This window comes from Prinia subflava, chromosome 1, assembly GCF_021018805.1.
Source record: "Prinia subflava isolate CZ2003 ecotype Zambia chromosome 1, Cam_Psub_1.2, whole genome shotgun sequence".
NCBI lineage: Eukaryota > Metazoa > Chordata > Aves > Passeriformes > Cisticolidae > Prinia > Prinia subflava.
This window is the reverse complement of record NC_086247.1, coordinates 30,709,234-30,736,734: the sequence shown is the minus strand read 5'-3', so window position 1 is coordinate 30,736,734 and position 27,501 is coordinate 30,709,234. Positions and strand designations below refer to the sequence as shown.

Sequence of the window (27,501 nt, the reverse complement as noted above, 5' to 3'; positions counted from 1 at the left end):
ATTGACATGTTGTATGAGCAAAAAGGAAGTTCCTAAATTTAAATTTCCCAAGCATCAATACTTTGATCCTTATTCCTTACTGGAAAAAAGTTTCTTAACTTTTTCATCTTGTGTTGTAGCATGAAGTTAAGAAATATAAATCCTTACTTCTTCTGACTTATAAAAAGACAGCTGTTGTGAAGAGTATTCAACTGGAGAGCTTTCCTTGAGATCAGTGATACATAAGGAAATTCAAAATTTCACAAGAGTTTACTGTGAGTGGTGTGCAGAGACAAAAACAACCTGGCATGAAGTGAAGGAGCAAAAAGAAGGCAGAGGAAGAAGGGAAGGAACTGGGATGTTCCACAAATTCAGAGAGTATTTGGAAAATCTTGAGATCCTCTGTGTGCCACTTAGATACTCAGAATATCCATTTATTTCATTATATTATCTGCACTTGTCCTCATGCTAATACAGCTTCCTATTAAGTCAATGGACTTCTAAATATTGACGTATATATATATATATATATATATATAATTCAAAGGTAAATGATAGCATTTGTTTTCAAATTGCTTGGGCATAACATCATAAATATTGCTTATAGGATTATTTTTTTGAAAGTTGTCCCATCAGCTTCTGCCTAGTCTTACTGTACCTTATTCAACCTTTCCTTGAAATCTCATTTTAAAATAATGTTTATATTAATGATCTAGTAATAGGCTATCATTTAAAAGATGACTAAATTATTAAAAAGAAAGATGAAGCCCAAACTGTTGTTTCTAAAAACGTTTAATGTATTGCATTTCTTGTGTCTGTTTAAGTTAGAAATAATATAGTTGCAGAGTAAATTACAAGTATAGTAGTCTGTTTTGTCAGTCTTATGAAATCCATACCAAAATTTCTAAATTAAACTTTCCCTGGGATTTCTGACTTCTGATGCTAAAGCTGCCTTTACAAATGTTTCTTCAAAGCTTTGTAATACACTAAATATATGAGATATTTGAGTGATATATTGTCACTGCGCCTCCATCATTTTGTTTAGGGACTGGGAAACTAGATGCAGATTCTTCAGTACTCTAGAGAAACTGCTCAGCATGCAGAGGTTTGAGTCACATGACTCCCATTAATTTTAATGGGAGTTACATGGAAAAATCTGTGTGTTGAAATTAATGGGAAGTTAATGTCAATAGAATTTACTCTTTCCAACTTTGCTCTCTGAATTTTTGTGTCTGGCCACCTACACCTCTGTAAAGATCCTGGAGGAAGGAGAGGATGGAGGAGTATAAAGTGATTAAATGAAAAGCATTCAGAGTTTAATAAGTCTATGGTGTGTGTTCCCAGGTAGAAAATAAGTAACCAATATCGAATGGGAGCAAATCTAGTTTTGATGTGTTAGTCTCTTAAAAATCTCCTTTGAAAGCGTAATTGTATTTATCATAGTACACATTACATATGTGTATTTCTTATGATACATGATGCATATTTTTAATTGTGTAAAAATATATATTCTTATTGAAGTTATACATTTCAATGAAGTATATAGAATGTATTATTATTTATTATTATTGTTATTACTACTACTAATACAATCAACAGAAAAATAAGAGGATCTGCTTAGAGTTTAGCTTAAATTGTAGTTAAAATATAATTGCTGAATTTCTGAGAATTTCAATCTGAAATGAATTGAGTCTGAATCCATTTGATATGCCTAAAAAAGGGAGGGAAGAAAAAAAGGACAAATGCTTAGGAGCATAATTAGGACTATGAAAAAGTTAGGATATATGGAATGAAATAGTTTACTGCTTAGCTTTGGATTCAGTTCCTGCCACTATTGCATCTACAGAAATCAGTGGAACTAAACATGGTTATGAATTAAAGTGGAATATTCTATGAAAAAAGATCAAAATAATTTTTTAATCTTACTCGTGTCTCAGCCTATTGACTCAGTGAACATCAAATATGCTTTGAGAGTAGTTCATCACTGCCAAGTATACCATCCAAGTGCAGTATTTTTGGCAGGATTGGATGCAGCTTGTATTTATTAGATAGGCAGCTATTTGAGTTGATTAGCTACAAACATTTCATGAAAAAGAAATAATTGCTCATTCACTGTAAATACATGTAGTTTTCTTCACCACTTGCTGACTCAGCTTCATTTGTGGTCTGAGCGATGAAGTCATATGGGTTTTTCATATTCTTGTTTTAATTTGCAGCATTGGGAGGAGTAAGAGCAACAATCTATTACAGCTTGCCCTTGCTCTGTTGCCCTGCTCCCGAGGGCAGAGGCTAGAGAATCCCTCTGCTGTCTAGTCACCAGCAGACTCTCTTTTGGAGACTTAGGAAAGGAGGAGACAGCAGTGATACCCGATACACACAAAAAAACCCCACACAGCTGGCAAATAACTTAGTGACTGGTGCCAAATCACGTGAGTAAACCTGCATCAAAAACAGGACTAAGCAGAGATTGGGGAGTGGGCTGGCTTCTTGACCCTCTCCCCTCAAGCAACTCATGAAAACTGAGCTCATCAGTGCCCTTTCCTGATTTTTTTAATTCAGTAGAACTGAATGTGAACTTGTGGAGAGCTCTTTGAATGCTGGACATCTCCAAGAAGCAAAAATTACAACTGACATAACTTTTTACTGGTGCACTTAAAAGATCATGGTCCTGAATTTCATACTAACGTTGGGACCATAACTGTTTTACTGGTTTCTTTTTCAGCTTAGTAATATTCCCAGGTAGTGTTCTGATCTGGAATATGGTTAGAACATGGTCATGGCCTGGAAGTAATGAGAAGGAAATAGAAAATTACTTGGCCCCCAGCACGTAGCTAATGAGTCCATCCTTCCAAAAATGTTTTTCTTTACAGGGGGAAATTTGGTTTTATTATTGCGCCTTTTGCTTCTTCAGGATGCATTGGAAAGGCTCCTATTTCAACTCTGGCTGGCCTCCATGCTCCTTAAAAATAATAATTACAGACCTTTTTTTCCTCTGAATATCACCTGAGTGTGGAAAGCTTGAAACACACATTGTTTTCTTGAGCTCCTATCTGATTTTTGACACAAAAGTTTAGAGTAACACTACTTCATATGAAAGGTTATTGAAAACAAGCAGCAGAGACCAGGAGAGACAAGAACTATGAACCTGGAGAAAATACCAGTTACACAGATTTAGAGGGATGGGTACTGTCATAGTACCAACCACAGTGAAAGAATTAATGCAATTCACATTTGAAGAAACATACTTAGAAATACAATTACACATGTAATAGATTGCATCAGACATATGGGAGAAAACCAAACTTATCAAAATCTAAAGCCATTTAATGCCATGTGAAAAATGTGGTTTGGTATGAAGTTTGTCCTTATTGTGCCCCAAATCCCCACAGCTACTTAGAAATCTATCTTCATTTCTGTATTTTCAGAGAATTCCTTTCAGATAAATATTTAATAGAACAGCCTTTACTGTAATTAACAGATTAAAATGTGCAGAATTTGTTGAAGAGGATTTCACAGAATAAGATCAAATAATAGCAAATATCAATGCATATAATCCATGCACGTACTTAACTCAGGATCTGTTGAAGGAAAGGAATATGTAGGGAACAAAACAAGGTACCCTTCATATTTAACAATACATTCACTAGCAGAAGAATGCTTAGAGGATAATGGAAGCAACCCTTAACAAAAGTAAGGTTTTACAAGTAGTAGCAGCTCTGAAAATGTGTATATATACATTTCATATCAAAGTTTTGGGAGTGCATAGCTTGTAGAAAACATACAGACATAGAAAAAAAATTCAAAGATACAAGCCGCTGAGTGCCAGGAAAAAATACAGATTACAAAAATTAAAAAGGAGATTACAAGAGAGAATGGGATTTAATCTTTGATGATGCACCAAAGAATAACCTGACCTGAAAAACATGGTTGGATTTTTAACAGACCATTTTTTTATAAGTTCCTTCAAACAGCTCTTCTAAAGTGAGGACATCTTAGCAGAAAGTTTATCTGCCAGTTACTCCTTTCACTTTCACTGCCTAGTGTAAACTGTTGCATCCCTCCTCTCCAGCGACACACAGCAACAACTGGTGAAAGTTTATGCACAGGCTGTCAAATACAATAACTGGGATTAAATGGAAAATCTTAGCTTATATGGCAGTTGATATGATATCCAGCTACTGCACAAGAAAGTCATTAGCACTGTGTTCTAACAAAATGGGATTGTAATTAGGTGCCTTTGATTCTTAAGCAGAACGAGTTGCACATTTCTGGCTGCTTTTCCCAAAGCATGACATCAGAGTAATCAGCCATAGACTGTCATTCTTTGCTCACCCCACATTTTTGCTCCATTAGTAACTCACATCTAGTCCCTCAGCAAGATGAGATTCTCAGTCATCAGTGAGCAATAAATATCTCTGCCAGGGATGATAAGATTTCTCAGACACAGAGTACTTTTTGGTTTATTCCTCTCTTTCAATTTCACAAGCTGTCTCTGTGTTGAAGTCAGGTCTGGATCACTGTTGAATTGCGGTTGCTTTGCCTCAGTAGGAATTAAGTGTTCCTTTGTACCAGCTGCCTTGAATGGAATAGGACCATCAGAACAGCTTGCTTTCTCTCCACAGTATGGGCAGACTGTCCAGAGTATGGCATCAGCCTCAATTCCCACCTGTTGCAGTGACCCTACAGGTCAATAGTTGCAGACAAATTGGAGACCCTCTTTCCTACACTGGGCTGTGGCCATTGCAGCCCGGCTGAAGGACTGGGAAATCCTACAGTACTGAACTTTAGTTTAGTCACCTGTACCCCTTCTCTTGGGATCTGAGCATAGTTGGCCCATTGACTTCACCAAGAACTCTGTGCTTTGAATAATTTTAGAATTGGGTCCAGAATACGGAACTAGACATCTCAAAATGGAGATTTATGACTACATTCACCAGCTATTCCCCAAAATATGTGGTATTACCAGAGGACGTCACAAATGATGTGTGAAATGAGACACCTTGGCAAGTTGGCAGTGCACAAAGAGGATGAAGAAAATGACATGTAATTATTACTGTGCTATTAGCTGTGATATTCAACTTACACAAAGACTGAAAAGTCCAATAAATCCAAAAGCTTTCTATTTGCTTTAAAAAGAATAAACTGCTTGGAAATTTCTTTCTAATAAATTTCACCAGAACATTCTTCCGGAAGAGAGAAAGGTCCACAGGAAGAAAGGGAGATATTTTAAATTAGTTGACTCATTTTAAAGTTCACTCCCTTCTTTTTCTTTACTTGGAAAAATGCAAACACCTTTCAGGCCCATTAATCTTGAACAATGCAGGGGGAGAAGGAGGGAAGTTATGACAATACTAAAGTTTTGGGAGGATTCTGGATGTGCCTCTATCTGTCAACATAATAGATGCAGTGTTGATGCCTTTACTGACAGAAATGAAAACAAGGTATGTCTACCAAAAGGTCGATTAAGAATTAATTAAGAATATTTATTTAATTTTATGAATTCGGGGTTTATGATAAATTATAAAGCGTAATCTGAAAGACAAACTGTTGGAAAAACATCTTAAATACAAGTGAGGGAAGTGCATACACCAGTGGCTGGCAGCAGTCCTGTAAGCTTCTCAGAGATGGTTTCAATAAATCCAGAAAGCCCTTACACATTTTGAGATAGATATGTCAGGCAAGTCAGAATCCCTCCAGTTCTGAAAGATTTACATACGAAAAATTTTGAAATGAAGTTACATGTGCAGAGAAAATTGAAGAATATTAATACTGAGTGTTTTTTCTGCTACGTGGCAAACAGATTTTTTTACCTGTCCATTAGATGCTTTTCTTCTTTCTGTTTAATTGATAAATGCATAATAAAAGTTTGTAAATGCTGCATGAAAATTTTATTGAGAAAATAAAAGATCTGCTAAATAGCATCAATGCACACAATTTCAATCAAGAGCTGGCTAGCAGATCATCAAAAGATACATTAAAAAGAAAATTAATATTGAATTGTTTCTAATTGTATCCAGCAGGCATCTTTCCTAGGCCCAGTGCTATTCAGTATTCCCAGCAGTGACCCAGAGGTGCAAGTACAAATTACCATGCTAAGGATCTGAGGATGACAGAAAGATTACTCTGTGAGTACATAATTATGAAACCAAGGAAGAGGAGATCTCTTTATCAGTTACATCCATTGCAAGAAATGAGCACCTTAGGAGAGATGAATGCATAGTTAAACATGATACAAATGGATTTCAGCCCCCAAAAATGGGATACAGTGACATGGAGTGCCTCGACTTTACAAAGACTTGGGGCCATAGTGGATCAGCAACCCAACATGAGCTCCCACCATGAATGTTATCCTCTAATCCTGGCACAATTGTTGGAATAATTCCCACAGATCCGTTGTCCATACTTTAATGAAAATGGTGGGAAAAAAATAGAGACTTCACAAAACTGCATTTTAAATTAACTTGGGAGCAGAAGAAAATTGTATGCTGTGAAAGCATAAACTCAGTGTCTTTAATTATCAAAAAGGAGGGCTCAGTATGATTTGATTAAAGTTTATAGATCATGAGGGAAAACGCTCACATGCAGATTCTTTGTCCTGAAAGGGAATGTAACAAACACCAAACCACTTCCACCATCACCCTAAACAAACAAACTAACTAACTAACTAACTAACAAATAAACAACATTGAAAAATCAAAACCAAAATAGTTTTTAACTAATGAAAATAAATGTGAAATATGTTGCCTACAGATGAGGGATCATGACTATTGGCATATCTTCAAATTGTGATGCAAGTTAAAATTTCATCATAAATTACCTATTCCTTAAATGATAATTTTAATGATAAGTTAAATGATAAGTAAAATGATAATTTTATTGGAGTTGATACCAAGTTAATGAAATGGATATAATTTAAAAGTCTTATACATGCCCACAAACTAGCTGAGGTTGGATTTCAGAAATACAAAAGAGAATAGAAAAAGAAAGAAATAAGTAGAGATAAATTAGAATGATCTATTCAAAATTGCATTTTCTGAAGATCTGTGGCCTGACTTGAGACTTTTGTTATAATTCTAAGTGAGGATCTCTGACTCTAAACCATATGCTGTACTGTGGTGTGTATTGTACAACTATGGAAAATGTCTTAATGTAGGTATTTTTCATTCACATAAAATTGTCTGTAAGAATTTATATCCCAGCTGGTATGATGTTATACAGAAACAGTATCATGTGTTGTTCTGCAAGTTGCACATATGTTTAGTTTCTGAGGCCAAAAATCAGGATGTGGTTTGAAGAAAAGTGGGAGGAGTCAACTAGTAAAAGTGTTATACCATATGACAAGCTCAAAAAAAAAAGTATATCAGTTGGGAAAATATATAGCAGAAGCAGAGACTGCCTTTACTGCAATAACCAGTGATCTGCTGAGCACATGTGCACATTCCCATACCACTGGAGTTTTAAAAGCATAGCACTGCAACCTCTTGTTTGCATAGTTGGAACATCTGTAACGATACAGCAAAAATCACTTTTCTGTGATGCAATCTGATACGTTGTGCCAGCATTAATAATTCTGATTTTCAGCATACTAGATATATACTGAATCATTAAGACTTTTTATTTATTAGATATTAGATATTTAGGATTATTATTGGTTTTGTTATTTTTATTATTATTTATTATATGGCTTTCATGTCTAAGACAGGAGACAGGGTGGCCACGTCCCACTGTAGAGAAGCACTTGTAGGCTTGCTGTTGATCTGATGAGGCTTCTGAGTAATTTTCTGCTAGAGGGTAATGGTCTGCAAGTCAACTCAGTGGTTTTGAAGGGTATCAGAATGATAGCACACAGGAAAGTGCCCAACCTGTAAATGATTTAACATACCTCATCCTCAGGTGAGTCATGCATCTCCTTAAGTCCAAAAATGTTTTACTGCAGACCTAATATAACCCATTGGAAACATTTTTGATCCTTAAATTAACATACTAGGTCTCTTTGTGTATTTAAATTGGGTTAGAGATTCATAGTGCAGTGAAAGTAAATAGCTTTAATCTCAGTAGCACACATAATATATGAATTTAAAAAAAAAGTGAAAATATCTTCAAAAGCAGTTTATATACATCTACTCTTGATATACAAACCACTTGAAACAGGAAGAAAAACAGGCTTTTTGAGGAAATCACAGCATTTGTAGCTCCCTGACTGTTTTCTCTATTCATTTTCTGAAATGTGTTAAAATTTCCAGGTTCCATATGGACACATTTAGTCAACTAAATTTCTCTATTATGTTCAATCATATTTTCAGTAATTTTTTTTTGAATTCTATGTTTTCTGACTGTATGATTAATGAAAGTAAATAATCACCAGATGGAATGCAATTCTGCTGCTCGAACTTATGTAATGCAGTTAAACTTGAAATAACAACATACACAAATTAGTCATTTTCACAGTTAAAACATAAGTCCTAAAGATATTCCTATTTATTTAAATCACTCTGGGTTTAATTAAAGACAGATAACAAATTATTATTGAAGGTTAATCTCTTTTTCAGTCTTAATTCACTAGCAGTTATAACATATCTCTTTTTATCATGCAGTGATTATGGTTCCTTCTGTTAGAGTAGAACCCGATATATTTGGTGGCATCTTGTGAGCAAGTCAGTGATAAATGAGAAGTATTTCATTCACCTGTGCTTCAGCTGGGAGCTGGCACCCACCATTGGCAAAACTGGAGGTAACAGACACTACTGTCCCTTCACTGACAACCTAAAAAAGAAAAATGTTGCATTCTTATTTTCGATATTATGATAAAACATCTTAATTCTATATCTGATGTGTTAATTGCCTTTCCTACCCTAAGTGCTGAAAGTTTCAGACAGGAGTCAAATTATTTTAGGGCTTTTTAAGTCTCTAGCCTTAAAAACTTGGGCCTTTGTTCCAGGCTGGAACACATTTCAATAAATGCAGGAGCACAGAGCTACAATCGGAGTCAAGGTATAGGATATGCCAGAGGACAACTCTTCTTTACAGGCCCATTGCATAGCTCTGTGGTGACAACCAGCCACACTAGAGCAGAGCTAAAGGCTGGTTATTTGGGGCAGGTCAGGAGACACCCCCCCCAAGCACACTCCTTGCCCGTTGTCAGAATATACATGATTAGTACTGCCAGAATAAACTGTGCAGAGGCCATTTGCTTGTTGTATTTTATACTTATATAGATTTTCTACAGATTCCACTAATTTCCTTTTCTGTATCATAAAAATGTATAGCCATATAGCAATAGGTCTGTTTCTGTACCAAAATTCTCTACAGGAGATACACAACACAAGTTTTTGTTTTTTTTTAATCTTGTTCTGTCAAGAATTAGTAATGAAATCAGCCTGCTTATCTATTGGGAAAGCCATGGTATTTAAGATGTTAGCCAGAAAAAATGTTGTTGAAAGTTTAGTAGCTGAAATACAAGATACAGGCCATACTAATTTCAAGTTTTTGTGAGGATGACAGAATTCTGATGATGATATCTCCTAAAGAAGGCTTTTTATTCACAGCAACCCTCATTTCTGTCAGTCTCCAGAAACCTGCGTGTTCCAAAGAGGATACCAAAAAAGGCAGCAAACCCAAAAATTATCCCACTTCCCCACTTAAACGTTGCCCACACTGCCATAGAAATCCATCTCCTCCAAGGTGTGTAGTCCAAATTTTTATTTTAAAATCATGAGGTCCGACAGGCAGTTTTAAATACCCTATGAAACATTTTTCTCTTTCATTGTGAAACTTCTAGAGACTGCACAACACTGCAAAAAAGGGCATTATCATCTTCTATTTGCAGGCAGGGAAACTAAGATTAAATGCCCAACACAATTCTGAAGCAGCAGCAAAGAAAAGGCCCTGTATCATTCTTTCAAGCTACCCCAACACTCTGTCAAACAAATCCTTTTTTCCCCTGCCTAAAATTTTTTTTCACTGTGAAATGCCTTTTTTTTGTTGTTGTTTCCACTTTTTTTTTTAAAGAAAATTCGACAAATTCTCCAGGTTGTATTTTATGTTATCTTTATTATTTCAGAGATCTTCTCACAGTTTGGAAAAATAATAACTTTCCAGGCTGCATTTATTAATTTCTGTTGAATAACCTTGATGTCTTAGTGCTTCCTTTGTGAATAGAAAAGAAAGCCATTCCCTGTGCTTCCTCTTAACACCTACATTCCCACATTTAGGACAGAAACTCTTACTGATATGTCTGAAAATTGTACTAATTGTCACTAAATTCAAGGGTTTGATTCAGGAAAACATGTCTAAAACAGGAAAGGGAAAAAAAAAGATAGGACAACATTAAAACACATAGTTAAAAATTTATCTAAATTTGTAACCAAAAAGATATATAAATACTGAGTTGGAAGGGTGATAAAACAGTAAAATTCGTTGCATGAATCAGTAATTTTCCTTTAAAAACAGTCTACAGTCCTGATCAACTAAAACATAATCTCCTTCAGTTTAAAACAGTCTTGAGAAGGGTCAAAGATTTGTCCTGCAAGCTCTGACAGTCAATTTAAGTAGTCATTCATGCAAGCAATGACAGAAACATCCCATCTTCTGTGTTCCTCTGGTAGGACAAAAATCATATAATACAACAAAATAGAATTTAAACAAATTTAAAACAATAAGACTTTTCTGCCCCAGCCTGTCCTGTTTCTTTTAGAGCTTTTGGAAGCTTTAATGGTTCATAGCAGTGGGCAACAAAGAGTGACCTCTGAAGAGCCAGTGCTGGGATTTAGACATGTAAATAATTCTTTCTCTTCGAACTTGAAAATGAAGGCTACAGTTTGCTCTGCCACCACTCATGGGGCCTTGTCTGATGACACAGATGTAGAAGCTTTGAGAAAAATGGAAATGTTAGTTGCCAGAAGCAAAACCGTGAGCAAATCCTGGTAAGGGAGGTCTCTCATCCCCTTGCAGGTCACCATCTCCTTTCTGTCCCTTGCCTGGTGGTGGGGGCTGTTTCAGTGCTGCTGTTACGTGCTGTGCTGGATCCCGAGCTGGCTGTGGGACGTGCAAGGTTCGTTCACATGATTACAGGCAAGAGAAGCTTTAAAGCACACAGCCTGCTAAATGCCGGTAAATCTGCTGCATATTTCAGAAGGAGCTCCTTACCACATGGTTCACAATTAGTGTGTCCATTTCAGCACTAAAAAGATACCTAGGAAAAGAAAATGTGCGTGTAAGTACAAAAACAGTATCAGAATAGAGCACTTAGACTGAATAATTAATACCATTTTATGTTTTGCAACCATATATTTTAATCATCAAAGATGACTAAGGCAACAAATTCATGTTTATTGACAAGGATACATTTCTTAAGTCACCATTTAAAATGGATTTTTATGGCTGGTCTTAATAACCAAAAGGCAAAACTATGTTGCGCTAGATGAATGTACTGAAGATACAAGTTAAATGGCAAAACCAATTCTGTACACTCACTAGTCAAAAAGATAGTAGAACAGTTACTGAGGCAAAACAAAGAGAGACTTGTCCTATTCTCCCTGTATCTATCATTTTAGATATAACTAAAATCACCAGTTAGTTGGCAAAAACAAAGTCAACTAATTTACCAGGCTTGCAACACACTACAAGTTTGCATTATGAGTTTACACAACTAATGATCATCATAGGTCTGCGTCATAATGCTGATTTCAGCAAAAGTAATACCAGGCAACGTTTTATGCCAAAATATAGCATTTTCTCACCTCATTTTTACCAGTGAGTACACTTCCTTCTGCTTCACGTGGTTCTACCTCCCCTCACATTTCTTAACATCCTTACATAATTATCAGGCTACTAAAAAATGTTTTAATCCAAATAATCCAGTTTCCTTTTAAGAACTTTTCCAGTAGTGTGCTTAATAGTTTAAACAGAAATATAGACAAAAACATTTTTCTGTCTTGAGGCATATAACAGTTACACACAAAAAAACCCTTCCTAGAGCTTCCTATTCTACCACAGTTGCACCATGAGGTTTACGCAACATTTAAAAAAGAAATAGTTGTTTCATGATTCTGCAGTATCTTGTGTCCCTGCCTTGGCATGAGTTTATATTTTGTTTAAGTATAGCCTGACTGTGTTTTCTAACCATAACAGTGCTTCCTCTTACTTTTTTAAGAAAATTAGACAATTTCTCCAGGTTTTTGTTTTATGTTATCTTTATTATTTCAGAGATCCTCTCACAGTTTGGAAAAATAATAACTTTCCAGGCTTCATTTTTTTTTAATATTTATTTATTTATATCTTTACATATATCTATGTATATTTATATCTTTATTTATAACAGTGCCATCTACTAAAGAAAGCAGTTTCAGTCTGCTCTAGCTTAATGTCACAGCCCAGGTGGAGGTTACTGCTCCTTCAGAGCTGCCACTGAAGCTGCTCGTGGGGACACTCCCTCACTCAGCTCAGCCAGGGTACACCCAACTAATTTAAAGAGGTAACTTGTCAAAGAAGGTAGCGATTGCTCTGGGAATGTAAATTTTGGTCCCGAGAAAAGTGGTCAGAAGTGATTAGGGCAAGATGAAAATTGCAGTTATAGATACCAAAGATACAGTTAGAAAAAAACATATTATCAGGAACCAAGTGAAACCTAGTTATATTTTACTATCATAGGACCATTCCACCAATAAATGAATTTATATTTGGAAAGCTAATATCACTAAGGTAATTCCCAGCTACTGGTAGAAACTTTACACAGTGAGTTAATACAGTGTGAAGTGACTTAAGATCCAAATATGCCTCAGGATGATTTCAACAGTGACTATTTGAAAAGAATACCCCAAAGAAATACACTAAAAAGTCCATTCTTTAAACATTCCCCAAAGAATTTCTGTCAGCAAAACACAGAAAATGTTAAGCAATAATAACTAAACTTCTGTAAAACAAAAAGAAAACTCCTATTCTATGGTTTTCTTACCTGAGCTGGATAGACAGCAATTCATAATTGAAAGATCTATTCAGAATTGAATATGTAAAACTGCTAAGAACAGTGTTAAAATACCTTACAGGCCTCAACTCTCCTTCTTTTGTTTTCATCACTGACTGGAAGAATACTCCATATTTTTCAGTTTATTCCCTAATGTACAAGAAGAAATAAGTCTACAGTGAATGTTTGGGGGGGGGGGGGTTGTTTGTTTGTTTGTTTGTTTATGATTGGTTGGTTTGGTTTGATTTCTTTACAGGAAGCTTTTGTGATTGGGGTGTTGGGGTGTTAGGTTTGGTTTGGATTTTTTTTTTTTTCTTTAAGTTGTGCTGCATATTGCTGCCTATTTGGACCAGGCAAGCTTTTATTTAGTACTCTCTATACCTTATTCACATCTGTCAACAAAAAAAGCACATCGCAGTCACACACCAAGGCACAAGTCACAAAACTCACAGAAAAAGTAAAAGAAATGATATTTATATGTCATTTTGATAGTCAAGGGAGAAGAAGTGTCCCAGTCCCTCTTTCTAAAAATAATGCTTCATACAGGTGTCATCTCTGTATTTTACTGGAGTTATCAAAAGAAAAAAAGTTGTCATTTATGGAAGTTGCTTCCTGCTATTGAAATAAAATGATGTGCTTTAAATCACAGTTCAGTTCTTCCATACCTTTCTTCCAAGAAAATCATGCTTACATGTAGGGAAATGGGAAAAAACAGTTTTATTAACCCACTGTCAACCTCTCTCTTCTACACAAATAACACAGAGAAACTCTCTTCTGGTCATCTAATCCTATCAAAAACTGATTTATAGTGTTTGCTATGTCTTATAAAAAAACAACCATCCAAAAAAAAAGAGTAAAAAAGAACAAAACAGTACAAAAAAAAAAAAAATAGAACCTGCCACCATAGCAATGATGAGCTGATAAAAAAACCTTTCCATATTGTCTTGTCAGGCATACCTAACAGAGATGAAGAAGTCTCTAATTAGGGCATTAATTCCACACTGCAGTGCAGTTGCAATGCAAACTCCCATTTACTGACAGGTGCAATATGTGGGTGCAAATTTCTTGGCATCAGCAATCTACTCTTTTGCATTTACATTGCTAAGCAACATCATTGCCTTGATTGACTTATGTACAGTACTACACTTTCACCTCTTAGGCACAGAAAGGAAAGATTGATTCCAACTTCGGTGCCACAGTTTTAAACAGACGCAGCACCAATGAATTAGGTGCACTTACTCCTAATTTACAGTCATGGAAGAAAAATAATTTTCTTGATTACCCTACTATTTAGAAAGCTCTAACTCTTTTGGATAGAATAAAGTTACACTGGTCTCAAACTCGCATGACAGTCAGGGGCACAGTTACATGTATTTTTCCACAAGAAGATGGCAGCTGTCCTCAAAGTGTAATGTGAGTTAACTAGGAAAAGGTGATTGACTGATGCTGAGGTTAATTGCTTGTTGGCATGCTAGAAAGCCTATGCTAACAAGTGCTGCTTATAACTAACAAGTGCCAATTATTTCCTTATATTCCAGTACACATTATGGTATGCTAGGCACTATCCAAACATCCAGAAAGATCCAGACATCCCTGCCCAGATCTGATAAGTTAATGATTTAAGAAAACTGTACAAGTTACTGATGAAAATGGGTCAGTGAATGGTGCTTATCACAAATGTACAGCTCTTCATATAATGCTACGACAGAGAAAAAAATTTGTTAAAGCTATCAATGCACTGAACATATATTCATAATGAAAGTAAAAATAGTTGTCTGGTCATAAACTTTATTTTCTCTGTTGCTGATCAAAAGTTTACACTAATAGATAGTGCTTACTAGTGCTTACTATGTCATTATTAGAAGCCTGTGAAATCTTTAAAATATTTTAATCCTGTTTCCACATGGTGTGGAAAAAAATTTTATATATATAATTGGTGACCAATTTTGCTAGCATGTATTCAAATCCCTTAGTGATCTTGGTCATGTTGCACATACAAGCTTGACAAAACTTCCCATTTAATGGGTAGATTGTTATGTAAAATATTGCCTAATATTTGTATAATGCATTCACCTGGCTTGAAAAAATGCTGACAGAACTAGAATGCATAGCATCATCCATTGTCAAATTGATATTAAATACATAATTTTGTTGCTAAAGCATCAGTAAACACCAATTTTAATTGCATTAATAAAATACAAATTACAAAAGTAGGATTCTAGTGACTCATACAGATTTTCCCTATGATAATAACAATTTAAAATAAGATTAAAAAGTAGCATCCTCAAAAAAGAGGAATTGAATGTACCAAAAATTGTAGTGCAAAGCCAACCTGCTCCCCACCTCCTCCTATACAAGTCATCTACCTTGTATCAGTCAGAATAAAACAAGGAAAGTTGACCTGAGTAGAAAACTTATCAGTCTTTCAGGCTTTCTTTGCAAGAACTCTTACAGTGCTTGGTAAAACTGTGCTCTGCCTGTTACTCCTTGCCTAATTTCAGACTAAGCATATGTAATGGCAACACAATGAAGTGGCAAACTTGAAAGCCTTTGGCAATGCATTAATTGTGAACATTGGGGATTTTAACACCTTTTTCTAACTGTTAAGATGCAAAAAAGTCTCAAATATGTAGGTAAGCTCTTGAAAAAGCTAAAAAGTGCCTAAGCTATGGTTTGATCTCTCCTAGTCCTGCAGTACAGGGGACATTTCCACACAATGCTATGTCAAGAATTCAAAATAATGCACCAAAACTCTAACCATATGGCTTGTTAGGTAAGCACAGGAGCTCAGCACAGGGTTGGGTGAGGTGACCATAAAAATGAAAATGTTTAAGAAAATCTAAGAACACTAAAATTGTGTTTGCAAATATTGCGTTGGTATTCCCAGACTGTTATAGAATAGATATGTACATTTCTGTACCCATCAAACACTTAATAAAAGATAACTTCTCTAGGCAATTTGCAAACTACAGTTTCATCTAGATATATGTCAGTGTAAATCAGGAACCTTCAGTTCTCAGTTTTTCTAAACAAGTGTGCCATAATCTTTCCTAGCCCTGTTTCCATCAGACCCTCATAAATCTACCACATTGCTCTGTCTCCTCAGAATGCAGTCAAATTCACAAATATTTTAAAGGTATAGTGCAATACACATATAGCAAGTCCATCATCCTAGAAGGAGTTAGTAATTTTCTTCACCTGCACTATATATTTCATTTTAACACTTCTTTAATAGACACCAACTAATCATGTTTAAAGGCTACCTCTTTATTATTGCCCTTTATCCATAAACTACTCTTTTCACTGACCTTAATATATAAGGTGAAGATAGGCAATCATGTGATATAAATGCTTACATATATGATTTTGATTTCAGTGTATGTAAGGTAGAACTAGTTGGGCTGGACACAATTTTCCTAATTTACAAGTGCTGTTGTAGAACATATATTTTTTGTTCTAAGTCACCTATTACCCTCAGAAATACTGATGACCCTAAAATTCAATGTGTTTCTTTTTTTTTTTCTATATCCTGTATTTTGTGAAAGAATAAAAACATAATGACATTTGTAATTTCAGATCTTTTAAGAACAAAGTACTATGTGAAATTTATAATATAAAAATTCTCTTTTCCTGGAATTACAGTTTTGTATTTATTAAATGCGTTCACAGGCTCCCTTAGGATGTGAAATGTATGGAAATATATGTGCATTACTAAAGAAAGAACTAAATTTATTCTTTCCCCACATCATGCTCTTCTTTGCAATAGAGGTTTTTAATTCAACACAGAGCTAGAATGAGATGGAGCCAATTTCCTGGTCTATATGTGTGACAAATGCTAAAAGTGGCTCAAGATTAACAAATTAGTTGATGTATATATCTTTAAAGATTTTTGACTATGTCCCAAATCAAAATGCATGCTTATTTGAAATGAAGATTTTCTTTAGAGTTAAGTATTAGACAGCAACCTTATGAATTCTTGTAATTTTAGGATGGAATGATGCCACATCTGACAACTAAAGAATAGCAACCTGAAAAAAAATGTGTAAGAAGGTTTTTATGGCACCTCACTCTACTAATAAAAAAAATTATTGCAATAAATTGTATATTTTAGTGATAAAATCTGGTCTTTAAATAAGAAATTTGCTTTGAAAAAAATCAATTATTTCCTTACACAGGTATTTCTCCTAAGCAGGAATATTGACACTTTATTAACTATCAAAATATTAAATTCTCTAGTGTTAAACAATGCATCAGATAGAAGCTTTTTTTCAAATGAGTAGAGGGAGATCTACAGTATGGACAAGGGTGTCATTATAGAAAGGTTTCTTTATGATGGTTTGAAATAAAAAGTATGAAACTTGACCTTTTTAGCTGACATAGTAATCACCTACTTGATGTAATCCAGATATCTAACACCAAACAATAAAAACATCTGTGACAACAAACCATGTAAAGCTCGTGAAATTATTTAATTTTTTTAAAAGAAAAGATAGCAATATTTAATAATCAGATAAGCCTGTATTGGTTCTTCTTACACAAAAACTTTTGTGTTTTGCAAATGCTAGTTTTAAAGGGCTGTAACTTAGAAGTGAAAGTTTTTTAAGTTTGCAAGCATACGTTTTGGAGTTACCTCATTCATTCTTCTTTTAGGACCCTGTCATAGTCCACCTGCTTTTCTTTTGCTTAAATTACATGAAAATAATAGCTTTTTTTAGAGGAAAAAAAAATCATACATTTCTAGTGCCTTTATCCAAACATGATAATACACTAAAAATTGAAGAGGAGCCATATTCAGGTTGCATGTCTCAGTCACCCAATCTCCCTTTCACGTATCTGTTCATGTTGACAGACTATGTCATAATACATCAACAGAGAGATCAGCATAGAGGAACAAAAATTCATCTCCTGACAGCAAGAGGAAAACTGATTTCCACTATTAAATTAGCAAAAATATACCAATATTTCACTACCAATAAAGATACCATGGCTAAAAACATTCACCATATTATAAATTTGAATGAGCATTGGGAATTTTATTGTTTCAATAATCCTCAAACACAAAAAAAAAAAAAAAAAAAAAGGGAGGGGGAAGAGGGTGGACTCAAAGATATCAACATCTTTACAAGCAAAGAATTGATTTCTGGTAAAATGTGCCATTACATTTTGGTTTTGTTACTCTTTTAAATATTAGTTCTAAATATTCATTTAATTAGAGAGCACTGAGCACTGTTTTTGCAGGATCCTGTTCTGACAGAGGCTTGTCCTTATGAGGTCAAGGAGACGTGTGGAAAATGCTCTCTGTAAACAGAGTGCATCAGCTTCTTTATATCAGAGAATTTTGACTCATGTAAAAAGTATTCCAGCTGTCTCATTGCTAGATATAATTTTAATATACTATATTGAGCAGTGGTGTATCGCTAGGAATTTAACAATACCTGGAATAAATAATGTCTTTTTGCAGCCCGGGGCAACATCTGCCACTTATGCATTAATTCTGCCCCTGTTTGAACACTCTACAACATATGCACTTCTCTTTTGTCTGTTATCCTAGAGTTGTGTTATTCCCAAATATTGACATCATCTACTTTTATCAGCACTAACTGCTCTGAAGCTTCCTAGTCTCATGCTCAGCTCTATTTCTTTCTATTGATTATCTTCCTCACTCCAGCAGGTAGCTAGCCAGCGAGGCTGTCCTGAGAAATAGCTTCCAATGACTTTATACGCACAATTTACACGGAATTGTTTAAAGAAGATATTAGCCTCAATACAAATCAGTGAACCTCATTTAGTCAATACTGCACAATTCAGCTGTTGGCACCCTGTCACATGTTAGTCTTTAAACTCAACTACCATACCCAATCTGCACATTAGCCATAGTATTTAGTTTCATATTAAAATGAGGCTAGTTTTTCACTTTTCTTTTTGAAATCTATTCAATATATTTTCTACATCACCTCATTGAACCATATGATAGCAATATAATTTTAAGTATAAAAACCTGAGATTAAATGCTTGATTTTTGACAGTGTTCTTAAATATAATAAATTCAAAGGGAAATACTGTTAAGTTAAAATGGAGTGTTTTTCATTAAGTCCAATCAAATGGTAGACAACAAAGGATCTTTTATTTGAGAATATGAAGTGAAAATGAAAACCAGAAAACCTTTACTAAGAAAAGGTCTAGCTAAATTATGTTGGAAGGAGGTCTCCAGATTGAACCTGGGTGTTTCTTTAGCTAAGAATGAATTAAACTAAGATGCACTATGGAGAACAGCTTAGAAAAAGGGAAAACCTGTGCTTTACAAAAATGAAAACAGGGCCTAAATACAGCTACAAAGAAAGATCAAATATTTAAAAAAAAAATCGCTACTGTAGCACCTAAATTATTCAAAGAAATTTGGAGGATTTTTACCCCTTTTTCATTCCACAGCAGGGTTCCAAAATCCTAGTTGGACATTTATACAAAAATATTTTTTTCCTTTTAGCCTAACAGACTAAGATCTAAAAAAAGATAGACAAAAATAAACTATATGTGCATATCTCTAAATCTACTACTTGAGAAATAAGACAGCTCTTTTGTTTTCAGTCTGTATTAGACACAGTTGTTCTACTGTATTCAGCATATCCATGATGTTTATATTAAAGTTTCTATGTGCATCCTTCAGCAGTAGGAAATAAATAGGTATTGTTCCTATTTGTTGGAAGAAAAATACTTGGGTTTGGCACATTTGGCAAAGAAATGCTCACATCTTGCCTATAAAGTGTTGTTCTTATAAAGAATAAATTCAAAGACAACCTGCAAGGATTTGTGGCTATTACGTTTTGCAGGAAGCAGAAAATAAAACAAGGTCTGGGAGTTAAAAAAAAAAAAAAAGGTAAATGAAAAGACAACAAGAGAGAAATCTCCACTTCATAATATGTGGTCAATATTTTAGAAAACACAGAAGAAAAATGCAGAATCCTTTTAAAGTCCTGATGAGCAATCATCTGGACTTACTGACACACACAGGTATCGATACCAACACCTTTTGAGAGAAGGTAAAAACTACCTGCCTAGTGAGCAACTGGGAATATTGATATCAGACAATATCTTTATTCTAAACATCAGTAATCTGAATATATAAATCAAAATGCTTAGCATGACCTCTGCTCCCTGCTTTTTTCCCTTGAAAGCTGAGGTTCTGAGCCCCAGGTAGGAGACAGATGCTGAAAGATGACCAGTCTGGCCTTCCTGATACATCTTTGTATGCACACGTTCTCACATATACACATTTCTTGCTCATAGAAAAGCTTTTTCCTCCTTCTAAATTTCTACAAGGAACATTTCAAAAACCAAAGGGAAAAAAATTAAAAAGCAGTGAGGACAGAAATAGCTGCATATTCAAGCAGCAAAAAGGCAGGTGTGATATGAGAATTCCTAGTGTTCTTGTCTGCAGTGCTCTGCTTTGCTGTTGGAGGATTTGACAGGTACTTTTTATGGGTCTATATATGCTTATGATAAGTGTACTTGGAAAGAGAAACCTTCCAGGGAATGTTCGGCCTATTGGGTAGATCTACTTTTTTAAGATAAAAGTTATGCTGTATTTCAGCTGCTGTCTTCCGTGCATATGCCTACATATTAAGTATTTTTTTCCCACCAATTACATTAGTAATCACTAAAAGAGATGCAAGTTCCTTTGCCTATTTACTATATAAATTACATCTTGGAAAATTTTACAAAATTTTTATATGCACTCAGTACTTAAACATGTTGTAATTGTTCTACTGCAACATTTCCTCAGTACGTTAGTGCTTACTTCAGTCATGTCCTATAAAGATTGATAGAATTGTAGTTGGAAAAATAGTTAATTCAAAGTTCACTTCTAAAAATCCTACCCTTTTAAAGTTAACTCTGTGCTATGTACTAATATGCAATAAATATTCTGGATATGCAAGCGTACCGACAGGAAATAAGCATACAATGAACAATACATTCTGGGGAAGATGCAGCATACATAAAACAACATACGCATTTGGAAAGTTTACAAAGTCAGTTTGATGCAGCTGTTTTCTTAAGGTAATAAAAATATATTAATAATTATTACCTGTGCCTCCTCTCATCATGACAGCAAAAAGCCCCACAACATTTCTTATCATTCCTCATCCTTTTATGCTCATTTTTTTAAGATGCATGGATTTACTATGTGCTTAAGTTAAGGTATAGGGCTCACATTTTTCATACTGTCTTAAACTGAGTAAAAAAAAACAAACCTAGAAAGTAGATAAGTGTTTTTTTAATATTTAGGAGAAAGAACAACTTTTGTACCTAAAACTAGAAGGCATTTGTAGCCCATTATTTTCTTTTTAATGCAGAGGGTTATACTTGAAGCTCTCAGGATTTCTTTAAAATATGTTCTTACTACACAGAAAAGTGCACAGGAATAATTTACAGCCAACTTTGTTTAGCCATTTATATCTAGAATACACTACTTAAAATACCTAATGGGGAAAAAATATTGTCTTCCCGCTAAAAGCATAACTATTAAAATATTAGTATTTTATTTATCAGTAGACATTGCTAGTTTCTTTGCTTGATTAGGTTTTGATTAATGCTCAGAAATTTAAATTCAGACATACTTAGCCTCTGATTTTTAGACAGATGTCAGTCAGCATTAGTGTATCAATTTTTTCATCAGAAAATAGAGATGCATGTTAAAACCACTTCAAAAAACATGAAGTTTCTACATGGGACCATATTATTAATGCTAATTATATCCTTAAGACAAGCATTAACTGGGACAAAGAGGGGAATCAAACTGTTTACAGAGCATGTGAATCTCAACTGGACATAAAGCTGCCTACTTTGCTTCCTGCCTTCCTTCTTCAGTCTCACAGGTGTTTATTTAGTACATGGAAGTATTACAAAACTATTAAAGATACTTTAAATATTCTCCTGATGTGACTAGTTTGGTATTCATGTTTCAGCACAACTGTCCAGGCAGCAGTGACTGTGCGCCAGTGTTAAAAACACGTGTGTAGCATGTTCTTGGTGTGTGTGTTTGCCTGCTGGCGTGGGCAGGCGTTCCATCACCACCGAGCGCACGGCTCTGTGTGCGTGTGTGTTTATGGCCCAGTGCTAGCACAGAGAGAGGGGTCTGAGGGTGGAAATGGAGAGCATTTCCTTTTGGAAGAGCCCTGCTTGACCAAAGTCCTGCCCTCCAGTTTGAGAGGGAAGGATGGGAAGGGGCACTGCAAGAAAAGCCTGACACTGCAGCCCACTGAAGTCACTTGGAGCCAGCAAACGTGTCCTAAAGGAAAGTGTTAGATGTACAGAGCTTAGAGTCCTGTGAGCTGTACTAAAGGAATCAGAGCTACACAAATCAGGCTCACTACTAAGGCTACCTTTCGGGGGTTAAAGTTAAGTGGCAAGCCAGATGCACCATTTCACTGCAATTCTAAAGATGATTCTAAAACGATGCTCAGCTGGTGCAATATGTTATTTTGTGTTCACAAGATGAAGTGGAATTTAAATTTTAAAAATAGGTAAAGATTTTGAAGAGTTTTGAGGGAGGCCTATTTACCTTCCACTTAATTTAAAAATTAGTCTTGGCTGTCTTCTCACTCCATCAGTCCTTGAATCAAAATTCCAAATCAGAATCTATTATTTTCTTACTCATGTTAAACAGCATTAAGTAGAGGGAAAAGATTTTATTTACATTAAGGGACCAATCTTACAGTTTTCCCACAGGAAAGCACCCTTTAGAGGCAATAGCAATTTATATTTCTAAAAAAACCAAAAACTAATCAAAGGAAAAACCTCCAAACAAGCCAGCTTTCATTTTGCAGAATTACTTAATACCTTTATTTACATTGGATTTCACTGCATTCTAGAAACACACAAGAACAGAGCACAACTTGCAGTATCAGTGTTTCCTCTCTCCCTTTCTCTCCCTCTCACCTGCACCATTCAGATTTTAAATTTGCTGGAGCCAGTTCAATTTATAAATAACCTTACGCCGCTGAACTGGCCGCTGGTTTATTTGAACAGGAGACAGTGTTATTGGAACTAATCTAGTTAACAAGGTAATTAGCTTTTGCAATATTCCTCAAAAGGCTGAAAACCAACAGTTCATCCCAGAATTGCACAAATAGCAGTATGCAGTGTTAAGCCTCTGCTTACGGGGGTTTCTATCAAAACCCCCTGGTCACATTACCAACAAAGGCATTGTTTCCAAAAACTATCCAAGGGCCACCAAAACTGATTTATTCACTTGAAATGGAAGGATGAAAATATTTTCCAATTGTAACCTACTATAAAAGTGTAGGCTACTGCTGGTGTTGAAAAGATGGGGCTAGAACCACAAAAATCCTTTTTCTTGCTTCCACAAAAGGCTTTGGGCCTAATTATTTTTAAGTATAATCCAGCCAACATCTTCTCATGCTTAGCTGCACTGAGTGACACTATTTGTGATGCCCAGTCTGCTGAAACTGAGCAGGTTGCTGTCAGTTTAAAAATGACTATAATAAAAGTGACCATGAAGATGGATCTTGTGATTTTGCGTTTCTAATCAGTCATCTGTGAAGAACACTTTTGCTTTGATTCAGCAGACTGGTGACAGCCATGATTGATAGTGCATGAGGATGAAAAAAGGTTATTAACTGTCTTCCTATTAAACTCAATGTATTACCCCTCTAGGTGCATCTCATACTTTAACTTAAAGTACTTACTCAGGTAAGGTCAAAAATGAACTCTATAAACACAGTATCCATCCTGTTGTAGATGAACCAGGAGGTCTAATGCTAAATTTTGAACATTCAGCATTAAAGCATATCTGAATCCTGACACCTTAATTACTGTGCCAAAACCAACCACTGAGCAGACCTTCATATGCTTCTAAATATCTAACTGTACACGAGTATTTTTGTATGAAACAGGGACAGATCAGATTCTGTGTGTTGGTGAATACAAACACACAGACAAATATATTTTCCTTACTATAATAGTCTCAAAATAAAAGTTTGAATAATGTTACGTTGATGAAAAATATGTACAAGAGAGATATGAAGTGTCTGGGGGGTTCAAGTATGAATCTTACACAGAAAACAGCATTTTACCTGCTTGTAGTTAACTCCATTGTTAACTTGATCAAGTGCGATTTAATAATTTATGAGGGCTTCCTATTAAAAGAAAATACAAATATTTTAGTGTAAATATAGAAGAATCTATTTGTTGCCTTACAACATGTCCTAGTTTTAGTTTTTATTTCCTTTTTACTGATGACAATACTCACAACTATCTGCTGAAAAAAACAAAGGAAAGTGGCACATATTTTCATTTTCAAAACAATTATTTGATGGAAAAACTGATTCCTAAAGTACTTGTAATTTCTAAGGATGTCTCTGTGAAGAGATAATTTTAAAGGAGCTTAAGGAGAAAAGGAATGAAATACTTTTCCTGTGTTCATTTTCATTCCTCCTGACACCAGAAATTAATTAAAAGGGGAAAGTTGTCCACATTGTGGACAGGATTGTGTATGCAGGTTAGCATCTTTTTAGATTCATAAGTTTCTTTTAGGAATTATGTGCTTTACAAACATTTCTTCATAATCAGTAGCATTTTGAATTTATAAATTTACTTTATCTTTGTGAATAAATTTCAGATGCTCTTTGAATTTACGTACATCTCACATTACAAACATTTTCTCGTAAAAATAAGTAGATAGATCAAAAATCCTATGACTCTTACTACAGTGTGGATACATTTATCTGAAGGAATGTACAGACACATTTTTTTAAAATAAGCTCTTTCCACACGGTATATAAGATCTCCCTGAAAAATGCAGCTATTCTGTATTTTTTTCCAGAGTATTAAAATATACATTTAAATTTACATTTATAACAGTCTTTCATTTCCTCTTTTACATTACATCAAGAATATTTTTTGCACTCATTGACATCATTTCAGAGGGAAGCAAGAATATTATACCCAGCTAGATCCTTTTGGGGAAAGAAGGAAAAAGTATTCTCTATCTTGACTATTCTATAATGTACTGTCATGCACAAAGTCTGCAGCCTAAGTAAATATGTTAATCTTTTCAAGGTGGTATTGAATTTAAGTTGTCCCTGTTATTTTTAAACATCTTTTTTAAAAAATATTCACAGTTCATTAAAGAGAATCCAGAAAAAATATAATCTACCTAATATGATGATGCTATCTCATGAAAAAAAATATTAAACCATCCTCTGTAACATCTTTATTTCTGGAAAACGTGTTCCTTTCAGGTGTGGACTTGGGAATAGGCACCAATTTTGCCTTCAGTAACATTTCTGCTTTATAATAAATTGCAATACTCTTGTAGCCCCGTGTGGATTTACAACTGGCAGGCTTTCTCTCTGACAATTTGGGGTCACTGTGGATATAGGTGAGGAATAATTTCAGAGGTGATGGAGATATTGACAGAATTTAAGAGTCCAAGTTCCCAGGTAAATATTTGTAAAATGTACACTTCTACATTGGGTTTTAATTAATAAGTCTTCTGGATTATATTGTTTGCCTTGTTTGTGCATTGTATTTTCTCCGAAACTATAAAAAATACCGATTTCCATTTGTGCCTCTCTCAGTACTATAAGACATTTAATGTAAATGCTATCATTTCTCCCTCAAGCACATTTAAGCAAAGATGAAAGTTATAGTTATTAGAGGCTTAGCTAAAAAAACATATAGCATGCTTTTAGAAAATCAGAATTATGTGACTGCATTTGTTTTGGGCAGCCTTATGGGGGCCTGGAATAGGTAAAACTCTTTTATCAGACATCACACCAAACAGAGGCCCTGATGGTAGTGAGAGTTCCTAACAATGGGACAGACCTATGTTTACTCACTCGGGAAGGGGCTGGCAGGATCCAGCCCCTTCTGTTCACTCAAAGTGTGTAACCTAAAGACAAGAAGTAAGTCCAAACATAACTCCAGCCATGTGTAAAACAGCGAAAATGTTTCAGTCAGTATGGAAGAAATTAATAAATTAGATTTATTCCTCCGGCTTCTTTGAAAGAATTGTCACAAGAACTAAACAGAAGATCCCAATTAATGAAACAAAGGAAAGTTTAGGGCCATTTAACCTGGAACAATCGTTTCCTCTGGTTAAGGTTTATATAAAACCCAGAGCAGGCCTGAAATGTCAACTCTAGTGGCACCCTTTGAAATCCTGTTTTATTCCAGCACTCACTACGCACACAAGAGCAAATCCTTAAACTGCAGGCTAAGTGCATGTGGCCCAACCAGGACCATACAAAGGCGACACACGTAGCATGTGTCACAGCCAGCAGCACATGAGTGACTTCGCCAGGGGGGATCCCTCATCTAGATCCCACTCCAGACAATCAGGACACAGCAAGGGAAAAAGGGAAAAAAGAGGGAGGAAAAAAAAAAAAAAAAAAAAAAAAAAAAAAAAAAAAAAAAAAAAAAGGGGGGGAGGGGGACAAAAAGAAGAAAAAGAAAATAGCAAGAACAGCCAGACTCCAAACCCCACCTCTTGCCCCAGACAAACAAGGGCAGGTAGAGCGGCTGGGAAAGCCGGGCACCTCCCGCGGAGGGGATGCTGCCGCGGCCAGCGGGGCGCACGGGCGAGCGGCACCCGGCGCCGTCCGGCGCGGGGCGCGGAGCGGGGCCCCGGCACCTGCCGGCCCGGCCGAGGGGCCGCGCCCCGCCCCGCCCCCGGGCCGCCCGCCCGGGCCGCCCCCGCCGCAGGCGTCGCTGCCCCCGCGGCGGGCGCGGCCCCGGCGGAGCGCAGCGCCCGTGGCCGGTCCCGCGGGGCCCGGCGCGGCCGCGGCCGGCGCGGCTCGGGGGCGCTGCCCGGCGGCGGCGGGACGAGCCCGCTCCGCGCCCGGGGCTCCGCGCACCGCCCGCGCCGGGCCCCGCGGACACGGCGCGGTGGGAAGAGCGGGGCGGGTAATGAATTCCAGCAGAGAGCTCGAGAGGAGGCATTTTTCCGAGATCTGCCATATTTAACACTGACCACACTAAAGATGTTATTAGCGACGGAGGGGTGGGGAGGGCACCGGGGGATGCGATAAGGGAAAATAGATAATGACACATAATCCAAACCAGAAGTTTGAAACCAAGTTAGTTCACTGAAAAGAGCTCAACTTTTTTTTTTTCCCCCTCTCTCTCTCTGTCCCTCTTTCTCTTTTTTCCCCCTTTTTTTCTTTTTTTCTTTTTTTCTTCTTTTTTTCTTTTTTTTTCTTTTTTAATGCGACTGAAAACACAGGGAGATAAACTTGTTAAGGAAAGAAATATTCCTCTAAGCAAACAGGTAAACAAAATAGCTGAAGTGAAACAGTGAAGGAGATGGGGGTAGGGAAATGCAAAGGACATACTACTATTTAGAAACCCCAAAGGAAATTGTAAAGTAGGAAATGAAAAGGAGGAGGAGAAACATTTCTGTTGTAAATTAGAAGGAAGAATAGCGGGGGGGAAAGGGGGAAGTAGCTGCAGAAGGTCTGAAGTAAAGCAGCACTGAAGATTAGCCAATGTCTAAAATATTTCAGCTGCAGTAAGAGCGTAGTGTGCTCATCCCTTCAGCA

At 36.0% G+C, this 27,501-nt stretch overlaps 1 long non-coding RNA gene across 1 annotated transcript in view; it reads right to left on the bottom strand.

Annotated features, from left to right (window-relative positions):
- Positions 1–9,788: 9,788 nt before the first annotated feature.
- LOC134547994 (uncharacterized) overlaps positions 9,789–27,501 on the bottom strand; it is a 29,516-nt gene continuing 11,803 nt past the window's right edge. Inside the window, exons 2-3 of the long non-coding RNA XR_010079674.1 lie at positions 24,034–24,096; positions 9,789–11,170 (exon numbers count right to left, since the gene is read on the bottom strand). This is a non-coding gene — a long non-coding RNA (uncharacterized LOC134547994). The remainder of the gene's footprint in view (positions 11,171–24,033; positions 24,097–27,501) is intronic.